The 13,199-nt window shown below is 35.6% G+C and overlaps 2 long non-coding RNA genes across 8 annotated transcripts; both read right to left on the reverse strand.

Moving 5' to 3' along the window:
- Positions 1 to 3,055: 3,055 nt before the first annotated feature.
- Positions 3,056 to 5,247, reverse strand: LOC143875696 (uncharacterized). Of its 2 annotated transcripts, none has more exons than XR_013250173.1 (3): positions 3,852 to 5,247; positions 3,620 to 3,780; positions 3,056 to 3,529 (listed from the first exon to the last, which is right to left on the reverse strand). It is a non-coding gene; the product is annotated as an uncharacterized LOC143875696 (long non-coding RNA). The 2 variants fall into 2 exon arrangements; XR_013250172.1 differs by having other exon boundaries at positions 3,620 to 4,373; positions 4,588 to 4,622.
- Positions 5,248 to 6,649: 1,402 nt separating this feature from the next.
- LOC143876019 (uncharacterized) lies at positions 6,650 to 11,569 on the reverse strand. Of its 6 annotated transcripts, XR_013250263.1 has the most exons (8): positions 11,056 to 11,562; positions 10,873 to 10,938; positions 10,639 to 10,778; positions 10,126 to 10,195; positions 9,813 to 9,868; positions 8,200 to 8,336; positions 7,318 to 7,472; positions 6,650 to 7,180 (listed from the first exon to the last, which is right to left on the reverse strand). It is a non-coding gene; the product is annotated as an uncharacterized LOC143876019 (long non-coding RNA). The 6 variants fall into 6 exon arrangements; XR_013250260.1 differs by adding an exon at positions 7,931 to 8,033 and having other exon boundaries at positions 10,639 to 11,569; XR_013250262.1 differs by having other exon boundaries at positions 10,639 to 10,938; positions 11,056 to 11,563.
- Between the last annotated feature and the right edge of the window lie 1,630 nt (positions 11,570 to 13,199).

Here is a 13,199-nt window from a genome sequence, read left to right on the forward strand (position 1 = left end):
TTTCGTTTGCTTTTGAATGGACGGCTAGGATAGATCAGATCCGGTGGCTGCTATTGAGTACGCGTTAAGTGAATAGTAGTGCATTGGTAAGTTACCTACGCCAGTGTCTAGGAAAAGTTCTCTCATATATATATATATATATATATATATATATATATATATATATATATATATCTTTTACTTCTTTGTAGAATTTTTTTTTCCAAATCTTTAGGGAAAATAGTAGGGAAGGTTAGGATTACTTATTGACTAATTTTTTAGCATTTATTTCTCCAAATTAGTAGGGAAGATTGCGATTACTTCTTTTTAGCTTTTTATAAAACAATTCAATGCATACAAACAAAACGTTAGAGGATAAGTGTATATTAGAGGGCTTTTTAAAACTGCAAGATAGAGGAGGGGCTAACACGTGGCACAACCTCAGCTTAGAGGATTCCGCTTTATAGTAGGGAAGATTGCGATTACTTCTTTTTAGCTTTTTATAAAACAATTCAATGCATACAAACAAAACGTTAGAGGATAAGTGTATATTAGAGGGCTTTTTAAAACTGCAAGATAGAGGAGGGGCTAACACGTGGCACAACCTCAGCTTAGAGGATTCCGCTTTATAGTAGGGAAGATTGCGATTACTTCTTTTTAGCTTTTTATAAAACAATTCAATGCATACAAACACAACGTTAGATAAGTGTATATTAGAGGGCTTTTTAAAACTGCGGAATAGAGGAGGGGCTAACACGTGGCACTACGTCAGCTTAGAGAATTCCGCTTTATATATAGGATATATACGATAGGACTAGTAAAAAACCCCGTGCGATGCAAGGGCCGACAAAGAACTGTACGGACCACATCATAGGTTGATCCAAACCGTCCATGTGATGGAACACAACAGAAATTGGTTGTGCCCGTAAAATCATTTCCATAGGCTTATCCTAGCCCTCCAATCTATAAAGGTTTCCATAATATGTTGTTCCTCTTAAGGTGCCCGGAATTCGTTAATATTTTGAAAGGCATCTTGAATTCATAGTATTATGTAACATATGCCCCCAATCCGTAATTTTGCAAAAACAAAAAAACGCAACCATGGTGTCTTTGTCCATTTGTTTTATTAAAAAAGCATAAAGGGGGGGTAGGATTGAAATTATGTGGATTTAATGGGTGCCTTTGTTAAAAAGCATAAATGAGTGCGTAGGATTGAAAATATGTGGGTTGAATGGGTGCCTTTGTTAAAAAAATTCAAAAAAAGTGATGTGTAATTCTATTAGAATTTTGAGAGAAATTCAAATAATTCTCTTATTTTCTCTTCTGCTATATAGATATACTAGTGGGGCAACCCGCACGATGCTCAGGCGAGAAAAAAAACATAACAATAAAGATACAATTGTTATTGTAAAAAAGAAAGAAATAGAACTGTTGAAATTTGGAGGAAATGGAGACTATAATAGTCAAATAGGGGTTTTTTTTTTTCCTTGTAAAAAAGTTGATTTTTTCATATCATAGGAAGAAACTGAGGATGGGGAGGAATATTGCAGAATTAAAAAGAAGAGATTGTGAAATAACTAATCAGATTTCAGCATTTAAATCTAGAGATAGAAAATGATATTTGCACTTTCATGGAACTGGTTTTTTTGGGGCGGAACTTATTTACATTGTCGCCCACCAATTGGACTATTTGGATCATCCTATGGTGTAAGCGACAGAAATTTTTTTTTTAACAAAACTGGGGGCTTACAACATATAAAATCTCATGGTCTAAGCCACAATATTTTTTAAAATAAACTGGACTATATGGGCTTACAACATATAAAATCTCATGGGAAGATTCTATATGATGCATGCCCTTATGATCCAGTGTTTTGGAAGAAAATGCGGTTCGGCCCACACTGTAGAATTATCTAAACTGTCCATTTGATGGACCACAATGTAAATAGGTTGTGCCTAATAAACATTCCCAGATGATCCTAACCCTCCATTCAATGTAGGTTTCATAATATGCGGTTCCCCTACAGATCGTAGGGCTAGGATCATTGTATGGAAATTATGGGGGGATACCTTTAAAAGAGTGTAAATATCAAACCATAGGGGTGTTGAATTTAATGAAGAATATGTTAAAAAAGTACTCACCTGACCTTACTATAGAATGTTGCAAACTGGTCATTTACAAACCGTTCAATTGATGGGCCACAACGTCAATTGCATGTGCACAAAAAAAACATTTCAATGGGATGATCCGAGCCCCTCGATCTATAGAGGAACCGCATATTATTGAAACCTCTATAGATCAGAACGTTGGGATCATCCTATGAAAATGATTTTGGGGAAGCAATCTATTTACGTTTTGGCCTATGAAGTGGATGGATTGGATCATCCTATGGTGTGGCCAGTATTGCACTTTCTATAGCGCGTTGGAATGATCCTATGGAAATGATTTTGGGTCCACAAGCTATTTACGTTTTGGCCCACCAAGTGGACAACCGTGCGATGCGCGGGCTGACAAAGAAAAACCGGCAAATGGAAAACTAAATGAAACTGAGATATAGATGATATTGGCTTATATTTTTTTTTGGTAAAGAAACAAACAAAAATGGAAAACAATGAATGCAATCGTCAAAATAAAGTTGTGTTGGTAATATTTCTTTAAATATCTATTATTATAGTAGTTAACACAAAATCCGTGTCGACTTTAAATAATCAATAAAATTTCAACGTTTTAGAGAGTAAATAGGAAACAATCCAATATTGATTTTAACGTGATAACCCATAGGAGATTTGTTACTGATTTTAAAGTGAGAGAAAATTCCAATTACTAAACTAAACCCTAACTAAGTTGCCTAATGTAATCAAACTTCTATATAGGGAGATATAGTGGGAGATTTTTTCTCTAATAATTAAAACACTTTTGCTAAAATACGGGGTAAAGAGGGGTGCCACGTGGCACACTCACGTCGTCTAGGATTCTGTTTTACATATATACTAGTTGCAGACCCGTGCGATGCACGGAGCGCCCGAAAAAATGCTTTATAATTTTTTTAAAAAACAAAAAAAAAGAAAGAAGAAACGTTCATAATGAAGATATATTTGTAAATATACAGATTAGACATTAGTATTACATAGTTATGTCTTTGGACTTGCTATATGCAAAGATTAGAAGAAATTCAAAGGGGATATTTCTCAGATTTTACTAATGTTCACATTGTTAATGAAAACCTTAGGTGACTCCTTTATCTGAAACCTAAGCACCATCATGCCCTATCATTGGAACTTCTAAGCCAACGAATATCAATTGAAAGTTCTTTCATTTGTAATTGATGAATAAGATGAAACTTCAATTTGACAATCTATTCCATCCAACTGGCTGTCATGCTCTGCAAGTAGACGTCCCTAATATCAACTGAAGATAGCAAGCTCAACACCAAAATTCTTCATGTGGAACCTATGAAAAAATGAACTACATAAGCGTTACTACAGCAAATATCCCATGGACAGACTTAAGTCGCAAGCGTAATCACAATCTAACTTGGGCCGAAAAAACCTGTAGATGCACAAAATTAAAAATAAAAAGTATGTGTTAGTAGTAGTTAAAAAGAATCAAGTAATTCTAAGAGATCATAAGAGAATATACCAACTCCTACATCCATTGCAGTGAACTGAAGATTAGCGCCATCCTATATTATTTTCATGGCTGCGTTGAAGATGGGAATTTGACCCTTGATATGTTTCCTCATCCAGAGGAATCTCCCTAATATATGTTTCCTCGGCATATGGCAAGGATGTCGGCGGACTCTAATTTAAGAATAAGTATGACAGGTGCCTTCAAAAAAAAATTAAAGAAATAAACATGAATATTCATTTACCTCAAACTCAATGGGGTGGAAGAGAAAATTTTCCTTCCAAGAAGCCAATGACGCAGAACACTGCATATGCACAATTGATGGTCCAAAATGTTGATCTAACAATGGAAAGAGCCCAAAAGAAGCAATACATTGACCAAAAAAGAAAGAAGTGCCGTAATGGTTTGTAGCCGCAGTTGTACACAAGACATTCAAAATATTCTTAATAGTTAGTTGTAATGAAATTGCCCAGGACCTAATCAAATCCCAAAAATGTTAGAACACTTCATTTTGGACAATGAAATTGCCCAAGACCTAATTGATCCACATTCAATACAACAAAAGAAGACCCTGAAAATTTTGCAATACCTATTCTCTACCTTACAAAATACACACATCCTAGAAAAATGGACACTTGATTTCTACCTCCCTTACACATTATTTTTTCTGTTCTTCTGATCTAAGAATGGCTAGATAGAGTATAACATCCTTCAACTCTTCCTTATATTCTTCCACCTTGACATCATCTGCTAAGAGAAGGAAAACCTAACAAAAGAAACAAGAAATATATAGAATCAGAAAAACTATAGTTGGAAAATCCCCTAGGATAATGACAATTCATCTAATAAATAAAAACAGAGGAAGGAGAGTAAAAGTGATGATTCGCAGGCACCAAGAATGCTAGAGTTAGGGTTTGGCGGATAAGAATGATAGAGGAAATTAGAATGTTAAAAAAGAGAAGGAATCCATGACAGCTTACTGTGACTAGGCCTGGTAGCCCACCATACACATGCAGAGAGAGAGAGAGAGAGAGAGGTATGAAGAAGAAAATTTTCGTAAATATACTGAAGAGAAGGTTGAGGAAACTAAATGAATGCCTATTTAAGTGTCATCTTTTGTATATTTAAAAGGGAATTCAAAGGTCGTGGAAGCTGATGCGTTTTAGGGGGGAAATCAGTGAAAGGAAATGACGTTTTGGGAATGGAATAATGGGTGTTATGTTGAGAGTTATGCGGAAACGTTTAGCTTATAAATGTGCTTTACTTCATTTTTATTTATAGACGGAAAAATCTATTAATTGGGTGAAAGAGATATGGAGACATATATTGGTAGGGAATCGGCATCGAGATATTAATAGCTAATTTTAAGTGATATTTTCAGCAATGAGGAGAGAATTTTAAGAGGCATTCTAAACGTCTTTTGCGATTTTAAGAGAGATCTTAATTGCTGATTTTAACGGATATTTTCAGTAATGAGGAGATTTAGCAATGAGGAGAGAATTTTAAGAGGCATTCTAAACGTCTTTTGCTATTTGAAGAGATATTAACTACCGATTTTAAGGGATATTTTCAGTAATGAGGGCGATGCACGGGTCGACGAAAAAATTATGATCTTGAAATATTTTTCTGAAATATTTTTCCTTATAACTTAACTGCAAAACAACCCAACATAGTTCTTATCATTAAAACAGTAAAAACTAAAGTTCAAAATAGAATGAAATTCTCGAAATAGAAAGAAATTAAACAAATTAGAAATTATTTTATATCTACCAATATAATTAAATGAAAATAAGGAACTAAAATCTTTAGAAGAATCTTTAGAAGAATAAGAAAATACGTAAAAAAAGATAAAGCATAACCATTAGGCAAAAGAAATAGAGAGATTGTAGAAGAAACAAACCTCGCTTGGTAACTTCGAGTCTGCCAAAATATATAGTGGAAAATGTGTTTTCTTCGTCGATCCTAGATTAGACTTGGTCCAATACAACATGCATAATACACATGACTAAAAAATATTCATCAAGACAAATGCCAAAAACAACACCTACAACTTATTGTCTATGAGAATCAATAATTCAAAGCACCGATCTCATGAGATAACCAAATCACACTGTTTCGTCGTCAGGTGGATATTCGTCAGATATGGCAATATGAACCATAAATGGCCAAATACTCTTCAAGAAGAAATAATCTAAGAAATTTAGGTGTCATATGAACACAAATATCTGCAAGTTGATTGGACACAGTAGAAGCAGTAATCCGAAAAAGGGAAAAAAAATACAACCCATTTCTACAGGCAGGATACATCCAAAAAACCAAAAAGGTCTCAAAAGAAAATGAATATTTGACCCTGCAAAGTATTTTATAAACCAAACTGAAATTGAAAAAAATAATATAAATTCTTACTTTAAAACTTGATAAATATGTCATTAAATCATAGTTTTTAGAGAACCCCAAGAACTCAATAATTTAAAAAATTTTAAAAATTGATATACGGATAGGGAGTACCAGCGGAGCCCACCATTTACACCTCAGCGTTTGATTTTGTGAGGCCACCATCTACCTGAACCAATGCATATAGCAAGGGCACCATTTTACACCTCGTACATGTAGCTTGGGTGGGCCTCTAATTTATATCTCAGGTTTCAATGAGGCGGGGCCACATTTTACACCTTATGTTTTGATGCCATGGCCCCATCGATATGAGGCTTGCATAATCTAGATATCCTTCTTCCCACGGCCTATGACTTGTATAAGACATAGCGTGAAAATCTCTGCGTTCAATTGTTTCTAATAATCCAGATCTCCTTCATCCAACGGCCTATGACTTACATGAAAATCTCTTCGTTCAATTGTTTCGGTTGATCATTAGATCAATTTATTCATATGAAGCCTATCAACCTTATATTTTGAATGAGAAATCTATCCTAAATTATCTAATGAAGATTTACACCCACTTTCCATGGTTCCGAAATCTGAATAAAAAAGTAGACCCACACAAAATCTGAACATCAGATTCAGAGGTCACCAAAAAAAATGAAGGAACAAACAATGCTTTATCTAACAAAGATACTAATAGCAATAAAATAGGATCAAACCACCAACAGTGAGATTCTTGAGATTCTTACCCTTTCCGCAAGAACTCTAATCTCATAAGCAATTATATAAACCGATCCCATCGGCGAAGCAAATGAGTCTCCAATATAGGTGCAGATATAGATGCGTCTGCATCACATCCACCTATAATTTTGTCCCCCCTCATGTTTATTACGGAAGACAAAAAACAAAATAGACATCAAAAATAGGATGTCTATTTTTGAAGTTTGGGAATTTTTCCTCCAAACATACAAAAAATGAGATGGTATTTCTCCAAATTACATAAAAACTGTTATATTCCGTGAATTCTTCTGAGAGCTTGTTCTTTCTACGAACGTAGAAGGAAGTGGCTCTGAAGATGCTTGCCAAAAGCTAAGCCTTTTTTAAGTTCGGGGAGCCCATACCAACAAAGGAAATCAGCTTCTGAATTTCGTCAAACAATTAAAATAATAATTGGCGACCATCCAATGCCTTGGCCTGTGGAAAAACGTAGAAAAGGACTTTAGATCAGAGACACGGATATAAAAAGCACATAAACATAGCTGACAAATGAAAGTGTTCTTGAAGGGAAAGCTATAGCCTTTTGAGAGGAAAAAAGGATATCACGTGCATACCTCGAGGGAAAACTGATTTTGGATGAACAAACGGTGTCACGGTTTCGTCCTTCGGTTCATCTTTGAACTCCTGAGAGTTCTCTTCAACATCGACCACCGGCAATCCCTTTCTTTTAAACCAACTTATTTGTAGGCAACCCATAAGTTATTTGTGCCTGTGGGATACAAAAAGGATGCATGCAGTTATATTGAATTGGAATACGCTGGAAGCACAGAGAGAGTAAAAGAGTGATTAATATTCACGTGGAATACAAAAGGGTTGTATGCTAGAAACGGTGAATTCCAACAGCTTGCTATATTTATGGTGGGGGTCATAAAAACTTAAATTCCTTCAAGGTTGCCATAAATATTTAGTGTGGGGAGACCCAGAAATGGAAATGAAGCCGGATTTAATTTTGGGATGCTAATTCGGTATTTAATTTTAGATTGAAATACCGTCATGTGTAGAAAACGTATTAGAATTCGGAATGCTAATTCGGTATTTAATTTTGAGAAGTTGTGGGTGTGACATGTGGCACAACCCCAGCTTCCCACACAACCCCAGCTTCCCACATTCAGCTTTACTTATATATAGAAAATAGCTGGCAACAAAAAGAGTGCATTTATTACATACCGTGGAAGCAAGAAAGAGAGACGCGTATGAGAGGTTAAGACCGGCAATTTCCAATTAAAAGTGACTCCAACGGTCCCTTTGACGCGAACGTACACGCGTCATGCTAATGGTTTTTTCAAAAAAGTAAAAAAAAAAAATCTAAATTTTCGTATCCTTATTATATACTAGTAAGACCCGCCGTGCGATGCACGGCTTGAAAAATAAAAATAGAAGTAAACAATTCATAGTGAGATAAGTCCCATATAATAAACAATGGATATATGAAGTACCTCTAAAGAAGTAAACAACACATGTAATGAACTAAACCATCAGTGTGTTATGTCTGACTGACTTTGGAAAAATTGTAGGTGAAGGTGTCGTTGTTCTCATCAACAGGATCCAATTCCCTTGGTAGCATGGTTACAAACTGCAACATGGTTGAAAGTCAAATTAGCTTAAGAAGAAAGATAAGAAGCAAATAGTCAAAAGGATGTTCAATGGGACCTGATCAATTTGATCCTGTGCGAAGCACGGGCCAGTAGAGAAAACACAAATGATTTGTAAAACGATGTTCTAAAACTATTCATGTATAAAAGTGACTAAAAAAATAACAATAATTAGTCGTGTACAAATTCATATTCAGAGAAAACATCTATTTCAAGGGAAACAGTAGGACTTCAACTTTAAATCTCTTAACAGGGACACCAGAAATCACAAATACTCCTGGTAAAGGCACAATCATCAAATTTAGGTGTATAAAAGACAACATAGAGAGAGGCCTTAGTGTACCTTTTACAAATAAGATTATATTAAGTAAGGGGACTGATATCCCTGCTACTAAATGCACTACTCATTACATGGGATCAAGAATGGTATGACACATATATAGCCCCCAAATAAAACCTGCAATGATACATATTAAGTACGATCTATGCATATTGAAGTAGCCGGAGAAGAGGTGTCACATTAACAGAGGTGGAAAGTTCAAAATTCTTCCTTGCTTATTCAATAGCCGCCGCACACTTACGCAAATAGCGTAATTGATCGAGGCCTGCACCACTATAGTAGCATCAATTGCTGTCTTTGCTGCTCAAGGGATGGGGAAAACATAGTTGAAATCCTAATAATCTCGCATCTAAAACTGAGCCTATCATATCAAAGGTGGATCATGTTTGAATATAAAAATATTAATAGGTCCTAAATTGGATTGATCTGAGCTGTTCACTTACTATGTCTTACTTTGGATCCCACATGGACCTAAGATCATGCCTATAATCCAATCCTAAAGCAGGCAACCAACCCTAGAACCAATATCTTTGCATTCCTCTCTCCACTCAGATGAATATTATCTAAATGACTCCTTACTATAAGCATGGTCAAAGACAAAAGCTACATGCAGCTGGAATCTAGAAGAAGCATGGAAAACATAATAAAGTAGGAAGCATTCTAAATCCAGACAGCATGTATATCCGATATTAACAATGTGTCCAACTTTTAACTGATCTCTAAAATCAAGAGACCTCACCTCCATATGTGCCTGAAGTCATTATCTACCCATGAAGACAGCAACCCAGAATCTTTAACATATCAAAAGCCTTAAAAAACTAAGATCTGTTTTATCCAAATTACATAAAGGAACTATATATTTCAATAATTTGACAAATAAGCAAGCAAATCTATCAAAAGGGAAACAAAATAAAAGACACTTGGTAAGATGAAGTTTTCCCCAACATAAACCCTGCCAATATGCTACACGTCTGGAAAAACAGCTATTAATGTAATAAAAAACAACAAAATACAAAGCAAATTCACAGTTTCTGAAAAGAACTGTAACAACAAAATACGAAGAAAACTTACACTCTTAGAAAATTATATCCGAAGAAATCAATCCATAGATTTATACCTGTTTCTTGGTTGTTCCCCATAAAGTACACTTCTGCATACCTGAATTGAGAATATCTTCATGAGGAACAACAAACATGTCAGAAAATAAACATTGGAGTTCAGATATGGACAGGAGATATCAAATGCAGAGTGTTGTGAGATATTATTTAGTATTGCAATAAACAATCCAAAATAAAGAAATAAATGAAGCCTGAGAAAAAACAGAGTTAGAAACAGAAAAGTAAATCCTAGAAGAACATAAACCCCATATAAGAGAGAAGAGAAATAAGAAAACCAAAGTAGAAACAGAGAAGGGAAGATTTAGTGTTTACCTCAATATCAAATTTAGAAGCATTCCCAGCAGAGCAGACAGAGAAATGAAGATAACCGCAAAATCATAGCCTGTAGAGGAGTAGAAAAAAGGTTGATAAGAAAAGCATGATTTAGCCATTAAAAAAAAACAAAAGAAAAGCATGATTTATTTGTCACATAATCATGTGCGAAAAAAACACAATCTAGGGTTAAAAATAAGCAATGGATTTAGAGAGAGCTGCAATGAAAAGATGCTAAAAGCTTGAACGTTTTCCAGAGAAATCGGAAGGGAAGGAGAGAATTATAAATTGAGGGAGAGTGAGGAAACAATAACATAACAGCTTTAGCATGTTTGGAAGTACACCCAAATTGTGTGAACTCCAATTGACAGTTTCTAACATAGCATTACATATATGAAGCACACCTCTTTTTTCATATAAACTGCAACTATGGAAGCAAAAGTAAACCATGGTCGAACAACATAACTTAATTAAAGAAAATTACAAAATTACGGGTAACTATAAGTATCTTACCTTGGAAGTTTTCCCATGGCTAAGAGCCGAGTTGCCTCACCGTATCATTATCTGTGTAGAAGATAATTTTCATGATGTTTGACCCTTGAAATACATGATAGACTTTGTAAAGGCATCTCCATGGTTAGCAGCAGCAACATCTGTTGCAAGAGGAGAATAAAAAAAAAACCAAGAGGAGAGACTTCAAGGCATGACGGAAACGAAAATGAAAACGTGTTTAGTCTGAAAAAAGACCTTGACTATTTTCAAAGGGGGAAAAACCCAAAAGGAAATCAGCTTAGGGAAACCCTAACTCCAATTCTGAGATTTCATGGAGAAAAAAAAAACCCCAAAAATATGAGATAGGAGAGAAGATTCCAAAAAAAGGGGATTGAAACAAAGAGTAGGGGAAAGAAGAAGAAGAAAAAAGAAGTGCACCACTTTCAATCCCTCCTTATGTTGGAAGAGAGAAGATTTAGAGAAGAAGACCTTGACTGGAAGCTAAGAGATGAGAGTGGGTAATAGGGTTTCGAGAAGAAGGCCATGCAAGGAAGGGATTATGGTTATTAGGGTTCCTGGGGAGAGATGGAAGAGAGAGGAGGAGACGTGTTTGGAGAGGGTTTTCTAAAAATATCTTTCGCGAGAGAGATAGAGGGTGGGGAGGACATGTATTAGAGTGAGGACACGTATACAGAGAAAAGAAAAAAAATCTGACTTTCGATCTACTTAAAAGATCTCTGCCGCACCCAAAAAAAAATCTCTGACTCATAATGGCGTAACAGCAGGAAATTAGAATTTGTTAGGGCATTTGTGAAGTAACAAAGGGCATTCGAGGTATATTTGGGTGAAGATCCTCCGTGTAAAACTCACAGAATTTACGAAAAAATAGAAAAAAACTCTGAATTTCATCCCCGCTTATCTGCAGGAGAAGACGAAAGAGAAATATCTCTGAGGGGCGGAATTGGGATGGCTGGGACACGTGGAGAAAGAGGAAAAATCCCAATTGTTAAAAAGCATAAAATCGAAAAAAGAAGTCATCATTACGATTTTTTGTGATTTGCTAGCCACTTTCTCCAAGGCCGCTACTCGGCCTGTGGCCATCCATTATTGCAAAGATTGGCAGAAGTGCAAAGGTGGCTAGCAAAAGCATGAAATCGAAAAAAAAAAGTCATCATTACGATTTTTACGATTTTTTGTGATTGACAGATGTGTAAGTTTTCAATGAAAAATTACCTACAAATGGAGCTAAAGTTGGAAAATTACCCCAAAAGTACGAATAGGGTGTATTAAGATATGACAATTACCTAAAAAAGTACGATGAAAAGGGTATGTCTTCTGCTTTTCGGGGCAAAACATATCTCCCAAGCCAAAAAACAACTCCTGTTAAAGAGGGAAATCAAAATTTGTTGGAGGGTTGAACCGTAAAGAAGCAGACAAAAAGCAGCTGGGGGAGGAAGGGACGATGACACGCGGCAGGGGTGAACAGTAAAAAAGGCTTCCGGCTTATTATAGTAGATACTAGTAAAGCACCCGCGCGATGCGCGGGTAAGTAAAATACTTAATGGTTTTAAAAAGATGCCTTAAGGGTCCGTTTGGATGCCGAGAAGATTGTGATTTCGATTTCTCACATTTGCAGCCTTTTTTGTGTTGTGATTTGGATTTGGATCAAATCCTTAGATTTCTGAATCAGCGACTGACAGTGAAAAAAATCAGATTTCCATATATGCTATAGAAATAAGTAATTGGAAATTCACAGATCTAGCAGTTTCCTTCACCATCTTTGCTTCTCAACCTCTCCCCTCTAGTAGGAAGTACCCCATTCCCTCTGTATCTCCCTCAACATGAGCTGGCATATGTATTCACGGGCCCCTATTATTATTCTTCAACTAAAAAAGGAAATGCGTTGATTATAATTATTTTAATCAGAAAGAATATAGCATAAGGGAGTTTTGTTTTGAAGAAGTTAAAAGGAGGCAAGGCGCATGATTATAGCATAGCAAACCCTCCATAATGGTAATCCAAAACGCAAGAAAATGAGAAAGGATGGGAAGGAAAAATGTGACTGAAATGTTGTAACCCATAATTTATCCCTTCTCGAATAAGTAGTCACATTGATTTGCAATGTAGCTTTGCCTCAATGTTTTATAATGCTAATTTTGTAGCTGCGATTGTAGCCACCTAAAAGCTATATTGCCCATTTAACATGGTAAAAATCTACCGTGTTTTCGAAAAATTAGATTGCCTTACACCATAGGATAATCTAAACCGTCCATTTGATGAGCTAAAATATGGCTTTCTCCAAACTTGCTTACGAAATCCCTTTAAAAGTTTATTAAAGATACCACAATAAATAACATATTTTCCCTGACAAAGAAAGATACAATAAATAGCGTATTTTATTAAGGGAAGTGTTATCAGCACTGTATTTTGAGGATCAAACTCCCGACTTTACTAAAAGTACGGTATGGCCCAACCATAAGTTGATCTTAGTCATCCGATCTGTAGAGGGTTAGGATCAACCCTCTAACATTAAGGTCCCCAACAGATCGGAGGGTTAGGATCAACTTATGGAAATGTTTTCT

This window comes from Tasmannia lanceolata, unplaced genomic scaffold (genome assembly GCF_043159265.1).
Source record: "Tasmannia lanceolata isolate RefF3 unplaced genomic scaffold, GAP_Taslan_0.1 ptg000004l, whole genome shotgun sequence".
Taxonomy (NCBI): domain Eukaryota; kingdom Viridiplantae; phylum Streptophyta; class Magnoliopsida; order Canellales; family Winteraceae; genus Tasmannia; species Tasmannia lanceolata.